At 39.7% G+C, this 23,921-nt stretch overlaps 1 protein-coding gene across 2 annotated transcripts in view; it reads right to left on the reverse strand.

The window, feature by feature from the left end:
* PKIB (cAMP-dependent protein kinase inhibitor beta) overlaps positions 1–23,921 on the reverse strand; it is a 53,325-nt gene that overhangs the window by 24,777 nt on the left and 4,627 nt on the right. Inside the window, exon 1 of one of the 2 annotated variants that reach the window (XM_085217389.1) lies at positions 3,823–3,973. The exons of the other annotated variant lie outside the window; for it this stretch is intronic. The gene's annotated coding sequence lies outside the window, so the exon portion shown is untranslated. Of the gene's footprint in view, positions 1–3,822; positions 3,974–23,921 lie in introns of those variants that run through there. 2 annotated transcript variants of the gene reach the window in all.

Genomic DNA, 23,921 nt, shown 5'->3' on the forward strand with positions numbered 1-23,921 from the left:
ATTGGGAGTTTAACTGTTAATGCTCAAGTTCTGGGTACCTGTCCAGAAGAGAAGAAGAACTACATTCCCCAGGGGACTTTGCGGTCACAGAGAGATATAACTCCTGGCAAGGTCACCTGATACGCTCTTTTTCATCCACTCTTCTTCGTCGGCTCTCTCCCCGTCTCCCTGCTGCTCAATCAGACTGTGCATCTCATCTCAGTGTTATGGTGAGGCCTATCCACCTTTCGGACACTCTCTCTCATTATATTTGAGTTATTAGCTTCAATTCTAATTATATTGTATTATGGTGTGTTATCTTGCATTCCGATACTATACTTATAAATTAGTTTGTTTCTCCTCAGATCGTTGCCGCTGTTTTTAATCATTTTGGGGTCCTCTGTTCCCTTTTTCCGGAGGCATGGATTTTGCGAAATCCCTTCGCCCCGCTAGTCACGGAACTGGGCCGAACCAGCCCGTAAACCATTGACACAGGGCTCAATCCTCTTTTTGAAAATGTGCCCAGAAGAGCATACTTAAGAGTTTTTAAGGAAAACTGCCTTGAGCTTCTGTCTCCTAGGTGAATGCTTTGATCACTAGGGAAAAGATCAACAGTACCTTCCAATGTGCATAAGACAGTAGAAGTATTTCTAAGTGAAATTCAGTTCCTTTCAACGTCAATTAACTTTTGCTACAATCTTCACACTTTAGTGACTAATATTCTAATATATTACTTTATTTATTTAATTATAAGTAACAATGTCTTCTTTATAAGAAAAAAAAGAGGTATGCCACAGAAGTTGAGGTCAGGATTGGCATGTCAGGCCATCACTTGAAACAGAGGGAAAATATTATGCTTGAAAACTAAACTTTTTCTATGATCTGTGCAGTGACTAGTTCTTACAGCAGAAGAAAGAGCCTTTGGTGTCAGTACAAGGTTCAAAACTCCCACGTTTTCCACTAAAGCTGTTAATGACTGTACTTATTTTGCCCCTCTAAATCATGAGTTCTTGCCTGTCTTCTTCTCTAATTAGCTCCCAAAAACGCAAATAAAAATGTCCACAGCGCTGAGCTGTTAGGAGGAGGTTAAAGCAAACATGAGTAAAATGAAAACAAAATTAAATTAAAAACACTGTCTGTTTATTTAAGTTAGACTTGACACTGAAAACATTGATCATGTTCCAAGGGACTGCTAATGATTTCTCTGAAACAATTTTTTTTTTGCATTGCCAGTATTACATTGGCAAAATACTGATAAAGAAAACATCCCAACAAGATGCTGTGCTAGAAGTAACACTTGCAAAAGATCTACCTTTTTTTGTAACTGAAAGTAAATGAGATGAATCACAAAACAGACCTGCTAATCTGATTATAGGACAGTTACAATTTCCTCTGTTGACTCATGCTCTCTTGGCTCACCATAACTAATAGTTTGCCTTATCTCATTCTCCTTCTCTCTCTGTGTGTTAGAATTTGTCCATGGTAGTAAGGAGTTATCACATCAACAAGGAAAGGAACAGGATTAAGAGAAAACTGAAGAGTCAACTGAAGAATTAAAAGATTTTCTATTACATGTATTAATTGCAAGTACCATACTCAATCAGTGATTATTTGCTCTGAAAGAACTTCTAGACATTTCTAGGGCAACAAAACTCACAAGAAAATAAACATTTTCATCTTGCTAGTCTTAGTGAAGTTTAAATGCTTTGCATGCATGAATTTGTCCAAAATGTTGGAGTTAGAGTCCTGAAAAAACCAGTAAAGGAGGTCAGCATAAGTTGTCGAATGCACTGTGCTTGAGAAAAACTGGTCTTTAATACACATAAAATGAATCAAAGACAATAAGGTATTTGGTTTGGAATTTCTGAGTGTCACCTCTACATCAGCTGTGTTTCTCCTACTATGAGTTCAATCTCCAGACATTCAAGTTGCATTTGCCTTTGTAGAGAGATATTCTCCGTTACATCTCAAGTTAATGACTGAATTTGAAGTCAGTGAACTCTTAGCAACTGCTAGGAGAACACTCACTGTCAGCCACTAACAAATTTCAGTCCCCAGAAGATGCATTATTAAAGATTCAGGAGTGGTCCAAAGAGAAAGTGTTCCACTTCATCACAATTTTAGAAGCATCATATATCATTAATCGACATTAGAAGTAAGACCTGAGAGTCCTCTAATTTTAGGAAAGAAAATAAATTCTGCAATTTTCCTAACTTTATTTCTAACTTTGTTCCTGAAGAAAAGCATGATCTTTTTGAGTTTTTCTAATGTTCTGCTGAAGGGGGGAAAGGGAGCATTAACATTAGGAAAAATAAAATAGTTCAACTTCATCCTGCCCAGTCTTCTAAAAGGGATCTGCATATGAAAATGAATTAGAGTCACCACTTCTGGGACAATCGAAAGCCTAATTAAATCAAAACAAGAGATTCTAATTGACTTTGCTGAAGATTTTACAAATAGATGGAGTGAAGGAGACATAAAGAAATACCTCAGGGGAAGCAAACTCTGGTGGTTTTTCAGAGGCTGCTTGTACATTATTCTGAATACTAAACAGAAATAAATTTAGGAATATCCTAAAATGTCAATCTCCTGTGGGGGGAAAAAAAGAGCAACCATTTATTTCACATTGAGAACAGGCTAACAGAACAAGTTTTGCTATTCAGATGAGAGTAAATTGATATGGCAAACAGGTGGAAATTAATAATTTACTCTTCTGGTCAAAGCCATCTTCTTACTAAGCAGAGTTAAAAGGAAGCAAGGATAGAGTGGCATATGTTTGAACTCTGGTACAGAGCCAGTTGAAGACATTCTGCACTTCACTAGTGCAGAAAGTCACTCATTCCCCTGCCCATGACTGTTGTATGGGCCTCAAACATCTGTCTTTTTGTCTAAATGAACATATAGACAGTGTCTTTGGCTCATTTCCTGCTTCCTGCTTCTACTCTCAGAAATTCTTCCATTTAATTTTGGACTCTGAACACAAATTCTTTGAACTTATTTGATGTTAGAACACTTGAAAGAAATATTATTTCTTAATTTGTAAAAGCAGAAATAAATTTTTTTTTTTTTCTATTTTTCTTATATCAACTCATCTAGGTATTTGTTGGAATGCATTTCTGGCAGCATGGAAGGAAAACAAAGATACTTCCTGTTTGGACAGTTGCCTACTAATCCCAGTTAATCACCTCTTTTATGAAGACAAGGTAGGGTTGTCTCAAATTAACAGTCTGCCAACACCTCAAAACCAACATACTTTCTGTCATGTCAAGGCTCACTTGACAGTGAACAGCAGCGATATCTTGGATTACTCACAGGTCTCAGAATGGGACAGTACATGCAGCCAGGAGATATCTGAGACAGAGCCAGAAGCAAAGGATAAAGTAAAGCTGAAAACAGAATAAAGTAAGGCTGAAAACTTGGTGATATATATTAAAGAAAAATTCAAGTTGGAAGGGATCACATCTATTCCAACCTCCTGATCAAAGCAGGCTCTACTATAAAAACCAAGTTGCTCAGGGATTTGTCCAAAAATTTGGGTTTTGAATGCCTCCAAGGACAGAGACTCCACAAGCTTTCTGAGCAATATCTGCCAGGACTTAACTGTTCTCATGGCAAAAAAGCTTTTTTTTTACCTCAAGTCAGAATCTGCCATGTTCTAGTTTGAAAACAGTCTTATGTCCTCTCTGTTGTGCAACACTATAAAGAACCTAACTCCATTTTCTCATTAATCCTTTGTAGGAAAGGGAAGGCCACACTCAGTTCCCCCCGGAGTCTTTTCCAGGCTGTAAAAGCCCCAAACCTTCAGCCTCTATTCACACTGCAAGTGTTTTTTCCCTGACTTACCTCATGGTCTCCTGCTCCAGTTATCAACATCCTTCTTGTAAGGCAGGGGCAAAGTGAGTCACATTCTTCCAGACATGGTCTAACAAATGCAACTCAGTATCTCATTACACCTTCCTTGTTGCCAGCACACTCTCCCAAGTAACATTTAGTTCATGGCAGGCAATGAACAAAGCAGGATTAAGAAGACCATCACAGTTACTGAGAGTTTTCAGACTGAGCCGCTCACCCAGAGAGGTGCCCAAAAGATGGAGAGCTTTCAACTGAATCCACATTGCTTTGCATTCTAAAAGCCTCCATCTTTGTGAAACTGGCATAGCACCAGATTTCCTGTCAGGCAGAGCATGTGATATCCAAATCAGGCATCAAAAAATCAGCTCAGTTATTCTGAATGGGGCTGGCACCGATACTGGTTTCCAGATGGTTTTCTGTTGTGTGTTTCTATTACATAGGGGAATGCAGCAAAATCAGAATTGAAAGCCTTTCCCAGAGAGAAGCAAGAAATCAGGGAAACTGAAGCAAAAATGAAAAGACTAAGGCAATAATCAGTAAATTAAGTAACATCCTGCGTCACTGTTTTTTCAAATAAGAAAAAGAACTGTGAAAGCTCTCACTTTTATGCCAAACAATTCAGCATTTGACTCTGTGGTCCATAGTAACTTTGGCTGGCATTTTCCAGTCTCATTTATACAGCTAGATGCAAAGCAGCCAATTACCATGTTTATTTATAACTTTATTAACAAACATGGTCTTTGAAAGGACAGATGTTGTTGTTTATCATCCCCTTGGATTTCAACCATCTCCATATTGGTGCCTGTACTCTGTGCTCTACCAAGTCTGACTTCTTTTGCTCTTTATTTGCTTTTGAGACTTCATTTTTCAAACTGCTTGGTGCTTGTATTAAGGACTGTTTAAATCAAATTAGTTGATAAATATCATTAAAAGTCAATGAGAAAATTAAATCAAAGAATTTAACCCGGTAGTAATTCTGGCTTCTAAAAGAATGGCTGATGGGCACATTCTTAAAATAGTAGGGACATGGCAGTGCTGAATTCACCCACCTTTAGCTATTTTACTAAATTCCGTTTACTTATTGTATTAGAGTCCACTTATTATATAGCAAAAGAAAACTCAAATACAATAGAGGATAATGTCAAACCAATGAACTGAGCTACAGATCCACCTTTACTCTAAAGTTGTGGCTCTGTGCATCATTGTAATGCATAGCTCCAGTAGATTACAGCATTCAGTCGTGTTTAATTTTTGTAATTGCATGCTTAAAAGCACACACATAAGCATTCTGTTCAGCTGGGGCCATAATTGCTCATTTGCTCATATTTTCAAGTTTCGTCTTTCAAAATAGCAGTCACAAGCTTAAGACCACCAAGGGACAACAGGTCCAAATATGCAACTTTATATTCTTAATTCTGAAAAGTCCTGAGTATTTTTGAGTTCTACAGGTATTGGGGAGAGCCGAAGCTACTTAATGACTTAAAGGATCAAGCTCTACTAAAACTGTAGCAATCTGCAAGCTTTCATCAGAAGTTTCTGTCATTAACAAACTCCAAGGAAATATGATTTACTAACAGTAGTTCATTCCCTGTGTTTGAAAGCCTGTAGCAGTCTGGTAAGCTGACATACACGCAGCCATGGCCCAGAGCTCAAATCCTCTGAGAAGACCAAAAGGGCTAAGGCACAAAAAAAACAGGATTCACCTTGTTACTCATACCATCCTGTTAATGCACAATGACAGGAGGTGAGACTGAAGCTCCTTGCTGCTGCTGAGCAACAATAGCTGGGGTGAAGGAGCTGGGACAGAACAGCACAGAAACCCCTGACCCCACTGCTTCTTCAGCCCAAGCCTCTTGGCATTGAACCCAGGTCACGGTTTCCTCACTCTTTATCAACCTGCCTTTTTTCCTTCCATCTTACTGACACAGAATTCAATCTAATAAGCTTTGTGAGTTTATTACTCTGCAAGTGAACTATATATTATTTGGCTTGAAGCAGAAATCCAGGATCGTACAGGCTATGGAAACTGAGCATAGGCACTCTACAGACAGGGACAGTTGCAGGGCTAGGGGCGCAAGTTAGAAGTTTGTGAACAAGTGCATCACTACTGCTGGCCGCACTGTGAAAAAAGCAAATGCATGGCTGCAATGCTAGGACCTAAGACATACAAAGGATGAGCAAGGAGCATTTTGAAGAGTAAGTTCAACTTCAGGAAATTTTATTTTAATCACCAGTCAGAGATTTGTTGAAGGCTGAGGAAGAGGTCCAGGCTTAGCACCGTCCACTGTGCAATCAGGGAGATAGTAGTGTGGAAGGAAGATAAAACCCTTTATTCATAGGCCCTAGCACAAGGTGGACATAACTGAAGGACTATGGACATCACCAGAGCACCTACAGGCTGGATCTGCTAGGCTGAGACACAGAGAAAGCCACAGACTCAAAACTGGATGGGGAGGGATTCTGCTCAGAATGATCTCATCTTTTCAGCTGGTAGAGCTGATCCTGCCTATTTGTCACACAGAAAATGAGAGGGAGAGCAATCTCCCAAAAAAACAGTCTATAATCTTTGGTGGCTTGCAGTTGTGACTCAGTCACACAGATAGACCTAAATCTGAGTGAGGCTACAGCTTATTTCCGTGCAGGTTATCATACTGCACACAGGATTTTTTAAGTGCAATTATGGTCCCTGACATCCTCTCTAAAAAGAGTTATCACCATAGTAACGCCTAAATCACATGGCACTGCACACCTGATACCAATCAATCTTGAAAACATCTTTTTAAAGAAATAGACTCCTGGAAAACTGCAGGTGGAAGTTTCTTTATGACTACCATGAAAATGTTCTCTTCCAACAAAAATGGAAATTGTACATTATAATTTTCTACTTCCTCCATTCAACCCTTATTTTTTTATATATCAATTTTAAAAAGTGGTAGAAAATAAAAAAGGTCAATGGTAAAAGAGCAGTGGTTCTGTGCCAAACAGCATGGCAAGCAACAAAGTGCAGCATGTAAATGATATCTCGCATTTTTTTCCCTTGAGCATACAGCCATATTCTGGTAGCTGAAACAACGCATAAATATTCCCACTATAATGCCTCTTCACCTTCCCAAGATATCAGTCTTTCCAAGTGCTAATTAAACAGAAATTTCCTCAGCTTCTTTTCCCTTTCTTTCCCAGCTTGTTACTTACTTTTATTTTTCATTAGAAATGTGTTCCTCTCTCTGAGTAAAAATTCCTGAAGAATATGATCTTTAAGACAACGATTTCTGCATTCAGCTTGCAGGACAAATTTCTGCCATATGCATCCCAGAAATATCCAGCAGCCAAAGCATTAGCAAAGTTGCTGATATCTCTACATTGTTTTTGTTTGTTTTCCCCTCCCCCCCCCCTCCACTCTAGCAGTTTCCAGCTATAGCTGTTTTCAACAGCCTGCTGCCTGTCATTATTCTAGCAGACACATTACTAAAGGTGGATGAAAATAATTCCAACACAAAGACCCATGCACAAACTTCAGCCAGCCTCAGCAAGATAGTCTTGGTTTTGTCTATTTGATTATATCCCTAAATATCACTGCTTTCTGACAGCCTACCACTTTGTAATTTTCCTTCAAAAAAGGAAGCCATTTGAACAGAAACTACCATCTCTGTCATCTTCCGTTCATCTATGTTTTATTTTTCATGTAAGTCTCAGGTGTAAACATTTATTGTGTGACAGTGCCCCTCTTTCATTAGGCACGATTTCAGAACAGGACAGCAACTGAATTTGCCAATGCCACTGACTGATCATAGCTGTATATCTAGCTGTCATAATGCTAGTAACAAATTTGCTTGAAATTCTCACAGCACCCTGGAGACGAGTGCAAAAATACTGTGAGTAGACACTGGGTCAGTCGAAGTGGGTAATGAGACATCCTTCACTAAGCTTACTGAAGTCCCCCCTTTGATCCACCAGAGCAAGTTACATGCTCATAAGTTTTTGGGATGATACACAAAAATAGCTTACAAAAATGCTCCCACAACTCATTCCCAGAGAGCTGGTCAGCTCCAGGAATAACTTCTTAAATCATTAGAAGATCACTTAGAAAAAAGCTATAACTTCTTCTATACTACTCCCTTCATTTTCACAAGGGCTGTCCTAATCTTTGTAACAAATAAAGTGTGCATTCATGACATATATAAGTAGCAGCTGTTAAGATAGATAAGCGCTTGTATCACTTTGCATATACTACAGCTGAAATGTCAAATCATAAAAAGACACAGATGTTTGCTTTGCTTAGATAGGAAAAAAATCTAGTTGCCCTGAACTTCAGTGTGCTGTTGACCTCCTTCTTACAGGTGTGTTCAATGACCAAAACGAGGAGCAGAGATAGAATCAAGCTGCATGCTGTTTTGAAGCTAGAAAAATAAAGGGAATTGATGATATGTAAGCCTTTGCAGCAGAGTGTTAATACAGCTCATTAAAGTGCCAATTCGGTGAAAAGCAGTCATCTTTGTAGTTTTCTCCTACAAATTAAGTTCGGCAGTATTTAACTAACAAGTTGTCATGAAATACAGATAACTCCTGAAAGTTGTTCAAGGTATTTGTGCTCTCTAACACTTCAGGAATAAGCATAGGCAGTCACAGAGTTCCATTATGCACAAGGAAGCTGTGCTTTACATCTGCTTTCATAGCATGGAATTAAATCTATTCAGCTGCTGCACTTCTGACTTCTCTCTCAGCAGGTGGCATTATTGTCCAACAGGGTACCAAACCCCAACAGGTAAAATGTTTGTTCCAAAATCAAAATTCAAAGGCCACTAATGATTTTAGTTTTAAACTATGACAGGGCCAAATTATGGTTTTCAAACTGCATAGGAATCAACTGAAGAACAGACCCACTGATGCTGGATGATCCTTACGATCAAAGACCATACTTTGATTATATCCGTTACATTTTGCAAAGGGAAGTGGCAAGGGAAGATCAGAAACATGCAAGTAAGTTGTAAGAGCAAGTGAGAAAGCTGAGCATAGTCCCCTGAGCTCTAACAGCCGATAAGAAAAAAATAAAAAGCCACAATTCCAAAATCCTTAGTTTAAAGACTATGCAGTGGAATGAATAGAAACAGTCTACCTTTGACCTGAAAGAGTTTTGTCATAAATAACTGATTTACCATGCAGGTCAACGTGGAAGGCATTCCCATGCAGGCATTACAAAAAAAAAACAGTAAAGAACAGAATATTGCACTGTATTTGCCACACCAAAATGATGATTCATTTGTCTTCCACATTCATTTATAAAACCAAGGTCATCATTAAGAGAAAAAAAAATACAACAAAAATTTTTGTAAGGGTCACAAATCTCATGAATATTTTCATTACCTTCTCTCCATATGCTTTTGCTGACTTCAAGATTACAAACCTTGCACTCTTATGCAGCTGACTCAGAACCACTGTAGAAGCCTTCAAGTTTAGAAATGCTAAACCAGTGCTCCCTGTTCCAGCTGCTTTTCTTTATTACTATCTTTATGTACATGAGCCTCAAAGACATGATACGTGCCTTTTAGATGTTTCCTTTTTACTCCCAGTGCTCTCTTGGAAATACAATCTTTATATGACTACATCTACTCTCTGGCTCTTTTGTTTCCTCTAGTGTTAGACAACTATACATTGTATAAACAACTATAGTAAGTAGCTTGCTGAACATTTATTTATATGACTACAAACAGCAAACCACTATATTTGATAATATACTTTCCTTCTGCACTAGTGTAAGATTGTAGTGGAATGACATTTGCCTGATAAAAATTTGGCCCATAAAAAGCAAACACAAGCAGAACAGCAGAAGAAGCAAGCAAGCAACACAAGTCAAAAATTCTACCTCCTCTATTCCTCTTTCAAATTCTAATTTGCTTCCCTGGAACCCACATCGAAGGCTGTGTTCTGCTAGTTCTAATTTCTAAACCTCAATACAACCACCTGGAAGTATGAGCTAGCTTTTATCCCCTTCTCTTTCTTTGTCTCAGAGAAGAGCAAAAAGCAAAGACAGAGCTTGGCTTCCATAACAGATTTGCCATTACGCTGTGATAGATGTTGCTGACATTGATTTTGTTGAATTTTTTATTATTATTTAAACTTGAAAAACATCAAAAACTACAACATTTTTCTGAAGCAGTGAGGAATAAGGGCACCAACAGTCCATGCTGTAGTACTGCCCAAAGCTTGTTGAACAGCCTCGAAACCATTTGAAGACAGATACATGCCTCCTAAGAGAGAATTTATGGTTTTCATTTACCTGTGATTTAGATGGAGCAACCACCAGCAATTAGCTGTGAAACATAAGAGAAATTGCTACCCATTACAGCACACCTCACCTCTCTGCCAACCACACCAGTAAGCCCTGGGTCCAGCCTGCAGGTTAGCTCTCCTCACAGGATGGGGGCATCCATTTCTGGGGTCTTTATTTGAAATTTAGATTTACTGGGTGGCAACCCTGCCCACACCAGTGGAATCTTTAAGGTCCCTCCCAACCCAAGGCATTCTATAAGTCTATGATTCTATGACCTTTGATGCACCCCATCACATTCGCTTCTGTCTTTTCACAAATAATTTTACTTATTCAGATAAAATGGAACTGAAATCAGGGGAGCCTTCCCAGGACTTCAGATTCAGGATAGGGGGATTTTGTCAAGGCTTGGACTAGCAATGAAGAATTCTGCCTTTGGTCAGACATTTCTGAATGTCAGGAAGGTACCTAGCTTGTGCTAGGTATGAAAGAATATTGGAAGGCCTAATTTCCACACTGGAAACCCCCATTTGAGAAATTTATCTTTAAAAAAAAAAAAATGGATGCAGCTTATCAATTTCTACATTTTCATCATTCCCAGACAGAGATATGCAAGTTCTACCTCAGAACAGATATGAGAGGTTAATTTAATTTCTGATCTCATGTTGTAAACTATTAAGCTACATCACTTGTGTCATGAGTGTTATCTATAGTGAAACAAGGAAAAAAAAAACCCCATATTTCCAAAGTTATGCTTTTATTAAGTTAAAAAGAGAAATGTCAACAGAACATCAGGAGATTAATCGTGCTTAAGCCACATCTATTCCCTGCTGTAGCTCCTTCCTCTACCAGCCACTTGCCTAAGCAAGAGCATTCTACTGCATGCAAAAGAAATTTCACAGCTGCAGATGGAAAAAAACGTTTTTCATATCCTGTGTTACTTCAACTTACTCATAAGTATTTCTAACACTTGAGATATTTTAAGTCTGTTCTCAACATTCAAGAAAGAATACCCCAAAAAAACTTGTTTCCAGCGACAGAAAATCTTCAAGCTCAAGTCATTGTACATGAAGGAGGCCTAAGTAACCATCCTTCTCTTCAAAACTCCTGGCTGTGCGTTCTTACTGAATATCTGATTTGAACTCCTGCTGAATATCTGCACTTCTCATGTGGAAGCTCTATAAACATGGACAAATGACACAGTATAGAAATCATCTACTGTAATTAGGCTTCAGTTTTAATGGCACTAGTTTAGAAGTTACTGTTAATATACATTTTCTTCTGTTCAACAAACAGAACAGTAAGTAGCTCTGTATGCCTAAACAGCATGTTAGAAATCACCAGGATTATTTTGGTTTCTTCCAGAGCACTGACAATTTCCTATTTCATTCTTTTCCTGAGACATCTGAATGTATACCTTCTGAAACCAAAAAAGCAGCAGCTAAATGATATGAAGGGTGTTCAGTGTGCCTAGAAACTCATCTCACCTCTGTACATCTTTGTGTGCTGGAGGACAATGCTTCTGCCCCCAAAACTTCTTACTCTATAAGGCACCGGCAACTTCTCTACACACCTGAACAAAAACAGTGGACATATCTGGGGTCGGGACAAGGAGACAGTCACACAGCTGGCAGAAGACAGTGAAGAAAGAAATATGAATAAATGAAAAGAAATAAGGATAATGCAGTAGTAAGGTATGGCTTTGAAAAGACCAGGGCTCTCATTCTGTATGTCCTGTCATTCAGCCAGGATCTGTGTCAGAAACCAGCACTGCAAATTCCCACATTTCCACAGGTGGGTGTATGGCTTGCTTCCCATTGCACATCTTAGCATTTCAGATGTCCACAAGAATTAATAAGTTACAAATCTCAATTGTTTCCCCAAATAGAAGTTGTTGGTGTCACGCAGGTGACATTAAGTAGCAACACTTGGATGTCTGTAGCAAATCCACCCTGGACTTGAAAATCTGAAGAAATAATTGAGGAGTCTAGCAGGTAATTAATAATGTATTAATAACTAATAACAGCTATTCAAACTGATCCAGTACAACTCTTCTTGTAATCTGTAGGAAAAAAATGAAAATAAAATAATAAACTGACACAAATGAAATCTCCATCTAGGAAGCCTAGAGCTGGACACAGTATTCTGGCCTCACAAGGGCAGAACGGAGGGTAGAATCACCTCTCTCGACCTGATGGCTACACTCTTTTTAATGCACCCCGGGATACCACCGGCCTTCTAGGACACCAGGGCACGCTGCTGGCGTATGGCCAACCTGTAGTCCACCAGGACACCCAGCTCCTTCAAATCATTTAGTCTACACTGATTTAGGTAAAACTATCTCTTTCCAGACACAGCACAGCACACACAGGCTTTGATGTTTGCAGCCTGGTGCTGAAACAAAGAATTACATCAGATTGCCACTGAAAAGAAGAGTATAAAAAACATCTTCAGTTTTGATTTCCACTTCCAGTAGCTGGTGCGTGAGATGTCCTCCAATCAGCCGTACACTAGCCTCCAGATGGGAAGAACCATTCCTCTTGTGGCAAGGAGAACTCAGATGGTCTGCTGATTTTGGAGAGGCAAAAGTAGAATGTGAAAATGGAAAATTACAAGGGTATTTTGGGCTAATAAGACATTACAGCTTTCAAAGGAAAAGACTCTATTAACTGTTCATTTGGCTTGGTTTTTGATTTCAAAAAAGAATAAGGGAGCGAAAAAGCTCTCTTGAGATTGAAAAAGCTCAATCAGGAAAGAGCATAAAGATTATCAATTTTGTCCTCTTACTGAAGTTGTGTGACCCCTCCACTTGCACTGAACTCTGCTCAAATGGCAAAATGTAAGTTCTGCAGAGTACAGACAGCTGAGCACACAAGTTTTTCTGTATCGATCATTCCCAAAGCCCTGGCACTCTGGCTGGTGGCTGCAGAGGCAGCCTTGCAGGGCTGCAGGTTGCCCTTCCAAAAGGGCAGCAATCAGTTCCACAGGCGGTGCTCTTTCAAGCAAGGTGACGCTGTGGAAATTTAAAAGGCAAATGCCCCAAAGATTCAACACCTGCTCTCCTGCCTACAGAGACATCCCTGACATTGGACAGTCAGGAAATGACAGTTTATATGCTGCATCTGCTGAAAATAAAGCATGGATGTTAGAGCTGAAGTCAGCAGTTTCAAAACTAAAGCCCTCTTTCAAACAAACATATTTGAAGGAAAAGGATGCCAGAAGCCCACAGCCACCACAGCCACAGCTTGCAGTGGCTTGTTAGTGCTCAGCTGGAGAAATCTGCTGCCTCACCAGGTCTTGCCTAAGGCTGAATGACGTTTGGAGGTGAGGGGCAGTGGGCCACTGGGAAAGACTATAAATCATCTCTGATCCCTTAGGAGGTGTAGAGGGACAGCAAAAGGTTTTCCTTGGATTTTGTTCTTAGAATATGCAGATCGGGCACAGCTGCTGCCCAAGGAGATCCCTGAGGACTAGGACTGCACCTCTTAGCCCTCCCGAGAACAACAGCATTTCTGCAAAAACCAGGAGAGGGAAAGCAGGAATCTCTATGCCCCAGCCCTACCAACTACATACTCCATTACAGTTCATCCACAGAACAGATTTTTCACAAGTGTTTTGCAATTCCCCTTGCAAGACCTATTGGTGCTATCAGTAGGAGAATGCAATTTTACACAACAGGAAAACACATTATTTGTATTTTCACATAGAAAAGAACAATAAACAGAAGAACAAATAACTGACGCTAAAGCAGGAAGATGATAAGCCTGAAAAGAAGTGTGTTTGAAAACTACCATCTTATGTCCAGATTGACCACAGCATCCACACACTATTACACTTCAGAGATTTTCCCTCCTCGGTTTCACGCTGCTTTATCAGAGCACTTTCTCCCTCCATCTCCTGCACAAATCCCTGTGCTTGTTAGCACCTGAGTTTCTGTCATGCAGGATCTGCAATGATATCTGCTACAGTTGCTTTTAACCTAGCAGGCTGATCGGCAGCTCGTTGTTCCGCATCAAGTATCGCTGAGATCAAGCCCAGATAAGCCCTGGGAAGGAAGGAAGCCTTGGCGCCTGGTATCTCCAAGGATATCACATTGATGATAACTAAAGGTCACCTCCGGATTCAGTGTGCTATGAAACCAAACCTCAGGCATTCTAATGGCATTCTTGCCTTTCTGTCTGCTATGTAAATCGTTTATATGTGACAGGAGAGTACTTATGTGGCTTTTAGCAGCCTGTAAGTGAACGTAATTTTGATTTTAATTCACCAACTATTATTCCTGCTCCATCCCTCAAGTATGCACAGCAACAGGAAGAATATGTTTATGTATAATCCACTTTGCTCTTAATAGAACATTTATAGCTTACATGAATTAAAAAGACATCCCATAATTCATTCCCATTGTTCAGCAGTGCCAAGGCCAAGCCATGACTGCTGTGTCCAAAGGCAACCCAGCACCACAGCCCTGCATATGAGGGTAGCCTGATGGGGGACACAGCACGATTTAGGGGGCTGGAGCACACAGCATACAAGGTGAGGCTGAGCAAGTGGCACCATTCAATCCAAGACACATCATTCACAAGGGAAATTCAGTTTGGGCAACGATGTGTAGTGAATGTGGTCGAGCTGTGGAAATGAGGCCCAGAGTGGCTGTGAAGCTTTTTCCTCAAACAGAAAGCCCTGAGGAATCTGCTCTCGCTATGAGATAACCTGCGAGCTGCAGGATAGATCTCACAGAACCAAATGAGCATGTGGCATAACCCTCATAATTCAGCCAAGTTTCCTCTGGGGTTGCATTCAGCCTCAGAAGAATGTACATGTATGCCCATACCCAATGAAGCATGTAGAAGCCCCACAGCCAGCTTCTTCTATATGGTACTGGGTTTTCTCTCACTGTTTGCACTTAGTGCTTTTGTGGTATTCCAGAGAACTCTCAGGGCAGCATGAAGGAGAGGAGACAGCACAAAATTAGCAGCACTATCACATCTATTATCAAACATTAAAGCTACCCTGTCACAAATACCACTGGTTAGTTCTGTGCCTGTTGCTCATTTTTCTTCCTACCATGGGTTTTTCTATGGATGCATCAGTCAGTTGGTCTTATGCTGTCCTCTCAGTTTTCATGCTCACTAGATTTCATTATTTATTTCTAGAGACAAGTTCATTTTGAAAACATCTGGGGCTGTCAAATTATTCAGCGTACATATGAAATGTGTATGAGTGTTCATCTATATGAAGAAGAAAAAGAAGCAACATCCACAAATAAACCGCTCTCCTGAAAGTACAGTTTTTCAGCTACAGAATTGGAGAATGAAAAGTTGTTTCCAGATACCACAAATTGACATGGACAAAATAAATTAGTCAAAGGATGGTGAACCTGAAGCTCATTTTAAGTCCATTGCAAATGGAAATTTTACTTGAAACTATAAACAGCTATAACAAACAAGTAAATAAAAGGCAGGATAAAACAACAGCCTAACTGAGATTTCAATCAGCAAGAGAATATGCTGAAGCTACATATCCAGAAAAACTGTATTTAATAGATGAGGTTTCACATAGCAGTGTCATTTCAGATTGCTTATTAAGTAACTCAAAATAGTTCTTTGGAGATGGCTGTAGGGAAATATAATTAAAGCGAAATAATGGACCACAGTCAGTGTGATGTCAGATCACTTGGATTGTACAGAATGCTTTACTTATGTGTCAAGAAACACGCCTGGAATTTTAAACTTTTTCATAAATAATGATTTTCCTTTATCATCTGTTCGGCACAACTGAATCCTGAGGATGTCACCCATTTGCCTCATTAAAAAAAAAAAACTATTCAATCTTTCAATAAAGTTTCCCTGTAACGTTGTCTGTTCTGCATTCTGAAGGCTTTGTCTTACAACTTAAAAGGTAAAGTTTAATTCTGAAGACAATTATAGATTACAGAGCAACTTGAAATTTCTTCATGAGAACACATTTTCTTGTAGTCTGCTTTACAGGATCTCAGGCCTGTGAAGCATTCTCATCACCCTTTCTTCAGACTGAAAACATACTGCTGGCCTCTGCTTTTTTTCTCTAGAATTAAAAATAATAAATAAATAAATGTTTAAAAATTTAAATAAATAGAAAAGGAAATATGTTTGAGTCAATCAAATAAATGTGAACGATCTGGCTTACACTGTCCTCTAGATGTTGTGGAGCCAGTGAGAAGCTGGAAGTCTCTGATATCACCTCCTTCACAGCTCTCCCAGCTGAGTGACCACCTTCAGCTAGGATGGGATTGCTAAACACATAACCATGAGGAGCCACTGCCAAACCACAACAGGGAGCATCTGTGCAATGCCACAGCCTAAATCACGAAAAGTCACCTTTCCTACAGGTGTTCACACTTGATTACAGATTTATTTCCTGATTATGTAGACTCACTCTGTATGTATAATCTTTCATTACATTTTTTGTCAAAAAAAATGGTACATTGCAGCATGAGAGTTTTCCTGAGCTGAGAAAGAGAACAAGATAGTGTTTGCAACCGAACAGGAGAAGCCTAACATTACAGGAGGGGCAAATGCTGTTTATAAGGTTGGATACAGATAGGACAAGGGGGAATGTTTTTAAACTGAGAAAGGGGAGGTTTAGGTTAGATATTAGGTGGAAGTTTTTTGCACAGAGGGTGGTGACGCACTGGAACAGGTTGCCCAAGGATGTTGTGGATGCCCCATCCATGGAGGCATTCAAGACCAAGCTGGATGTGGCTCTGGGCAGCCTGGTCTAGTGGTTGGTGACCCTATACATAGCAGGGGGGTTGAAACTAGATAACCATTATGGTCCTTTTCAACCCAGGCCATTCTACGATCCTATGATTCTATGATACAGCTCAGTACTACTATCAAAGTGTCTTCTACCTTGACAGAGGAAAATAACCTGCCACAGCTCCTGAGCCATGTGTTTAAGGGCAGGTGCAACTGCATCCTACAAACTCAGTGCTTCAAATGAGAAGCACAGGAACTTTGTGAGCTATTTTCCTGCTATTTGTGACCAAATGCAGCACAGTCCAAGGCAAAACAACAACAAAAACAAACAAACAAAACCTGCAACTTATTTTTGGTTCTCTAGTTTAGAAAATGAGGAAGCAATTTCCTTCAGAAAGTAGATGCCACAGAATTTGGGTTGGTTTATTTTTTTCCCTGATATTATGTTCACAGTTTAAACATTGAAATTGGAGTCTCAGTAAGTGCTTGTTGACTGTTAGCACAGTTAGGTTCTATTTTTATTTACAGCAGTATCATTTCACATGTCACAGTTCACCAAAAAATACAAAGCACCACATTCGTGTAGGCAGGCGTTTCTCCTTGGAGCTCCAGTTCCAGAGCTGTTACTGGAAATGCCTCTTTCTCCTGAGCAGCAGCTTTTACACTGAAACATAATTAACAATATAACACATCACTGCGCTCCTCTGCAGCTTCAATTTGCAAACAAACTGGTGCTAATCTCCATCAAATCCCAGCATTGCTGTCTCCTCAGGTTCCCTTTCTCCCCAGCCTCCCTCTCTAAATTCAGAGTCATAAAAATACAAGAAAATGTGTGAAGACACTTTCTGTAGAGACATAAAATGGAGAAGAGTGTCTGCTATGTTCTTGCTCAAAAAAGCCAATGTGCCTTTTAGACACTGCAGCCCATATGCTTATTTGCTTAACAAGTTTTGAAACTCACATACTGACATTAGCCATAGCTACGCTGTAATATTCTTTACTCAGCTTAGGGGTTTTTCCCTCTCCTAGGATGCACACCTTTGAACTGTCCCAGAACAACTCAAACTGCTGACAACTTAAGTGCTTACTGTACCAACTGACACACTCCTGCTGGAACTGTGCAAGTGCAGATCCCAAAACACCAAGCTGATTTTAGCTCCCACTTAGCGTCTTCCTCCTCATCACATCCCATTTAGTGATGAGCCATCTATTCTCATGTTTCTGAACCCCTACACTCTGTCTTGTGAGATCAAGTCTTAAAAAGAACTTAGTTGAGAAAGAATGCATCTCCACCAGCTCCTTGCCTGAAAATATAGGACAGGTCAACATGAATATCAGAAAAATCAGAACTAGGTCTTACTCTGCATATATTTTGTTCAGCTGTCTAGATTGTCTCATTTTCAGCTCAGAATGGATGGAGTGGAGCCAGAACCACCTGCCAGCTCAGTTCAGCTCAGCTCATGTGTGGTTTGTTGCTGTCACCTTGGAATTTGAAAATGTTGTCCCAATACAGAGTTACACCCTTATCAACCTGCTTACAAGCTTCTCAAAAAGAGACTGGGAGTCTTGCATCTCAGCAACGCAATTCTTCCTCTCACAAGGTCGACAGGACTAAGCATCTTTCCCCCATGTTCATCCCCCTTTTAAAAACACGTGCTCCCATTCACTGTTAGACCTACTACTCCTTCAATCAACACATCATGAGCTTTCAACTCAACTTTCAACTTTGGAAAGCACTGATTGTATTTGTATTTATTTGCAAGGCACAAAATCAGAATGGAGGAGTGTTTGCCTCCATAGTCCAAAATCTGAATTTACATCAACAACAAAACACATTTGCATCCACTGTAATCTTAGACACTTTTTCTTAAGCTCTACACAGAAAAATTATACTAAAAAAAGCACAGAAATGAGACAAAATAATGACCATTTCATAACATACGCTTAGAAAACATTCATAGTCAAACACTTGCAGCAAAAGCTGATCAAGCAATCAAATATATCTAAAAGTTCCCTTTTAAAAAGAAATATGTCCCTGCATCTCATCTTTCACTTCTTCCACAGTATAAATTTGTATTCAGTTTTAAGCAATAGCTTTTTATAGAAATTTAAAGAAATTTTATAGAAATGTAAGGAATAAACAACTTTTAAGATCTTTACAGTACAAAGCTTTAATTGATATTGTTTGGATGTCAAAAGAGGCAAATATCGCTCCATGTGAACTTGCAAAATAGGTCAGCTGGATGAATTAGTTCCGTTTTCTTCTGTTCTCTTTAAATGCTTCAACAATTACTACTTCTTTCTAAAGAAGGGTACAAATTTGTTTGTTCTCTTTAAATGACATAATCAAACTCTCTACAAAGATTATTAACCAGTCACTTAATTAACACAGAGACTATACAGTTAAATCTTTTATTATTTCCATTCAAAATAAATGAGTTCCTGTAACAGCATTCAATTTCCATGGTGAGAAGCATAATTTGTTATACCTCACTCAAAACAAGTAACTGTCTCTACTTAAATGGGATTACAGCAACTAGATTTCCATTTGGAGTTATTTTAATAATCAGTGAAGTTTAATGAATTTGTATTATGAATATATACTTATTTTACTTTCAAAACTTGGTAGAACAGAAAAAAAAAGCTGGCTCTATTAATTCTGTTTGAGAATTTGTTCCCATTTATTCTGTTTTAAGTGCTACTTCCAGCTACCTCTAAGTAATGAGAATGTAGAAGGAGCAAAGGTAAACAGAAAAGACTGAATCTATTTATAAAAGAAACTGCATAGAGAGTGTGTGCACTCTCTGCAAACTATCAGTAACAAAGCTACCAAATTCAGTACAGCAAAAGCTACCATTGTCCTCCCAGTGTCTTTTTCGTAAGGTCATCGTGCCCTGGCTCTGTGATATGTTTCTTTCACATTGGATTGGAGAGCTTATAACCACATCAATAAGGGGATGTCTCCATTAGTAAGAATGGAAGAGGTTTTTTATTCAGTTTAATTCCTTTCATAATTCTAGCTTTTCCAGCAAACAAATGAAATCTCAAGAGGAGAGAAAAAAAATATTCCTCGAACACTCACACACTCATCTTCTTAAGCTTTTTTAAGCTCTCTGATGTAAACAGCAAGCACTGCTAGTGACAATTTCCAAGTAATGAGGGGGAAGAGCAAGGAGGTGGTTGAAAGCACCTCTGGCTTTTTAATTCAAACTCCTTTATACTACTCAGGAACATATGTTCAATTACTGCTTATGAACTAACTTTGACAACACTGACAGGAGCTTTTTACTTGATGTTTGTTTAAGTGAGACTGTAGAAGCAATTGCTTTTATTTTGCCTTTCTCTCTCTCTCTGTCTCTCTCTCTCTCTCTAAGTAGAAGCAGCCTACAGTCTTAATAACACAGTAGTGAGTGACTGTCTCCTCCAGAGACTTCATCATCACAAGGTTTCACTGCGTTCCAGCTCCTCTGAGAAGACACTTAAAGAAAACACAAGAACAGTGGTGTAGAATTTTTAACATTTGAGTCTTCCAAGAAGAAAAACAAAAGATGTACGTTAAGGAGCCTAACCAGACCGAGAGACTTTTTTCTTCAAAGCCTCAACATCACATCTTTACAAGTGACGACTACTTCCAAGAAAGCAAGAGAATTAGTAGAACATAAGTATCACATGCAAACGCTTAAGCAAAACATGTTTACACAAGTCCCTGCTATTCATAATAGTCCATTGTGCTCTGCAAAAAGCTTTTCTAAGGTTAACAAAAGCAGCTGCTCACTGAGTTATACTTGAAGCCTGAAACAGAGCACGTGGAGTACACTTACAAATGATTTCACATAATTGAGTGTAATCATATTAAATAATGCATTGCTAATGCAATGTAATCTCTTTTAAAGATGGGGATTGCAAACCTGCATGCTGTTGTAATGACCTCTTTGTTATTTCTTAATAACTTGTCACCGTCCTTCTTCTAGTCTGGGAAATAAGATTCCCTCTTTTTTATTATGTTTCTCATGCGCAGATGGCAATGAGATCTTGACAAGAACTACTCAGAGACTTAGCTTTGTACTTCGGATGGTGGGATCTCAGGACAGCTGGGCCTGGCAGGGGTGCTTAGGATGCCCATGGCCCAGCCCTGGAAATAGGCTGAGCTGAGGCCAGGCCAGGTGCTCAAGGCTGAGTGTGATCGGAGCTGGAAACCCTGAAGATGGAGCCAGTATGGCCTTCCCTTGCAGTTTGCTCCACAGGGAGTAAATTTTCCCTTGGTTCAGATGAGATTCCTCATATCTCAATCTCCCTTCCTCCACCACCTCCTTAAGGCTGGACCAGCCCTGGTCCCTCAACCTTCCCTGGGAGAAGCAGCATTCTATGAGAGGGAAATGGGTCATGCTGACAGCCCTGGTGAAATTTAGCTGCAGCAATATCCAAGAACACCCAAGCAAGGCTCTGCTCTAGGCAGGATTGCAGGCAAACCACCATACCTGGCATCTACCTCATCTTCCAGCTACAGGTTTCCTCTGTAAGAACATCCCGTTCACTCTGGAAAAATGGCAGCAGAAACACAGAGCTCTGTTCTGCTCCTTGGTTCCAGAGCAGCTTTCCTTTTTCCAAGGACAGTATATGAAGCCAGTCCTCCAGATTTTTACTCATACAGCAGCAGAAAAGCTCCAGTATTCCCACTATACCTTAGGCTTAAATTAAAATGAGGTGCCACATGATTGCTTAACATCCTGTCACACCAGCTGCCAAATCAAACAGTCTATTCAAAACTGCCTGAGCCTTGATATATGTCGATATACTTCAGGCACTGAGCAAGCCACATCCTTCTGTGTGGTACCATGAAGGAAACTCTAGTTACATTGCAAATACTATTTTCAGAACTGCTTGTCCACTCGGAGATAGAACTTCCAGACATCTTCTTCCTGTCTTCTGCTCCTTTTATTCCTCATAGCTAACCAAACACTGTCCACAACAGACAGAAGAGACCAAGTACTTCATATAAATACTTCCCTGGCAAATCTTACTGACACTGTTAGACAAACACTCTTTGTTAAGGACTCTAATATCCAACTTTGTAGTTACTGATTACTTATGAACAAGCATACTACATATTGACCAAGAATTACAGCTATTTTTTTACAAGACACTGGAAGGGCATATATTCAACTTAATCTTTCTGGCATCACACGGTGCTGTGTGACAGAACATTTTCATTAGCTTGTGTGAAATATGCAGCAGCTGCCAAGACTTCTGGTTCTGTCTAAACAGACACCTTGTAATGAAGACATCATAAATACCAATGGGTGAGGATCTCACCTAGAGAATACAAATAAAGCAGGACTCAAAGCTAGGCAAAATGGAATTTAAAGAATGTGTCAAATCTGAACAAAAAGGAATTCATTATCCAGACAGAATACATAGTTGCATAAATGTTATTAATGCCTGTCTAGTATCTCTTTCACTAAACAACAGTACAGAGATCATGAAATACCACACTTTCAAGTCTTTTCTGTAGCACATGTAGCACTCAAACCCACAGAGCTCCTAAGATACCTCTGCGAAGCTTCCTATTTGGAACATGCTATATCATGGCAAAAATTTACAAGCTCCAATGCAATAAAGTCTGCAAAGTATAAAGAAATAGTGCTATTAATGCTCAGGGCACACAGACTGAAATTTCCTCCCTGGTTTTCATCATTTGTATTTTTGTTAGTTCCTTTTCTATTAAGACCTACCATGTCAGCACTGCTAGCCACTACGAATTTAAAACTGACTCAAAATGCTTTGGAGGATATCCTAGAAGTCAGCTTAGTGACTTGTGAATATGAATAATGACTTATGATATGAATAATCATAAAGAGATCTGAAAGCATTTAGATCTGTTTTATAAAAACGTTTTGTGCACTACAGCAATATTCACTTGAATACTTGTTTCTTGACTTACTAGCCCCTCCTTACACAAAGAAAGATGAATAAGTTCAGTCTCACTCGAGGCTGCTTCCAAATCAGGGATTTGATCTGAGAGGAAAAGCTGCCCTTACATCTCTTGCAAGGATGCTTCAACAACTCTGCAGTTGCATGATTGAACAATTTCAGGTTGTTCAGGAGTCTACTGACAAACTTGTGGTTTCTCCATGGAATGCTGTGATCCAGTTTAAAAGTAACAAAAAAAGGCTAATAAATGGTGGCCTGTTTGTCCAAGAAGGCTGGAAAGTGGCAGAAGTGATTCCCCTGTCCTACATCAGTGTGTGCATACATCTGCAGACATAAACAGTGTGGGCAGCAAACGCGCTTCACCTTCCTCATTCAGATGGAATAGTGCAGACAGGAAGGGGAAAGCCAACAGAGAGGAAGACAACTTGTTGCTAGCATGACATATGTAGCTAATACTGCATAATGTGGATTACAGAAGAAAAAAAGAAGGTAGTGCTTCCCAATCAGCAATTGTTTCCCTGGGATCCTCCGAAAGGCAACACAGTGAAATTGCAGTTTTAATTAAAATCTGGGTCTTTGCAGCATAGTCTAGCACAGAATTGCCATCATCAAGGAAAGATCTGTACTATATATCCAGGAAAGCACATAGAGAAGAGCTTCTGCTGCAAACATTCAGTACTTACTGTGTTGCGGCAAGTGAGCTGTAAGACCTTCTGTACAAATGCCTTAGTCTCTATGTTCAGAGACTGCTCAAAGTACACATCTTTCCACAGGCAGCAGAGATCTGACAATTTGGTGGAACCATTGCCTCCTTTTGCTGACATTGTTTTTCAGGCGGAAGCCAGCCATGATGCTTTGTCTGCAGCTGAGTCAAGCCAGAAGGCTGCTCAGAGCCCAGCTGCTGGCTGTCACATCCCAACCCACGCTCCTGGCCTCAAACCCAGCTGCTACCCTCGGGCTGTTTCCCTTTCTCTGCAGGATGTCACTGCCCTTCCTTCCCAGACCTGCCAACATAACCCCAGGTGTTTCCACACCCTATCAGATCTGCCAAAGAGATTCACGTTAAACACTCTCACTGGCAAAGGTTTCCAAGACCCTCTGGATCCGGCTTAACTGAAGCAGACTGGGTAGCACCTACATATGGTGCTATACCCCGT

The sequence above is a fragment of the Meleagris gallopavo genome, chromosome 2, assembly GCF_905368555.1.
Source record: "Meleagris gallopavo chromosome 2, MGAL_WU_HG_1.1, whole genome shotgun sequence".
NCBI classification, from domain to species: Eukaryota; Metazoa; Chordata; class Aves; order Galliformes; family Phasianidae; genus Meleagris; species Meleagris gallopavo.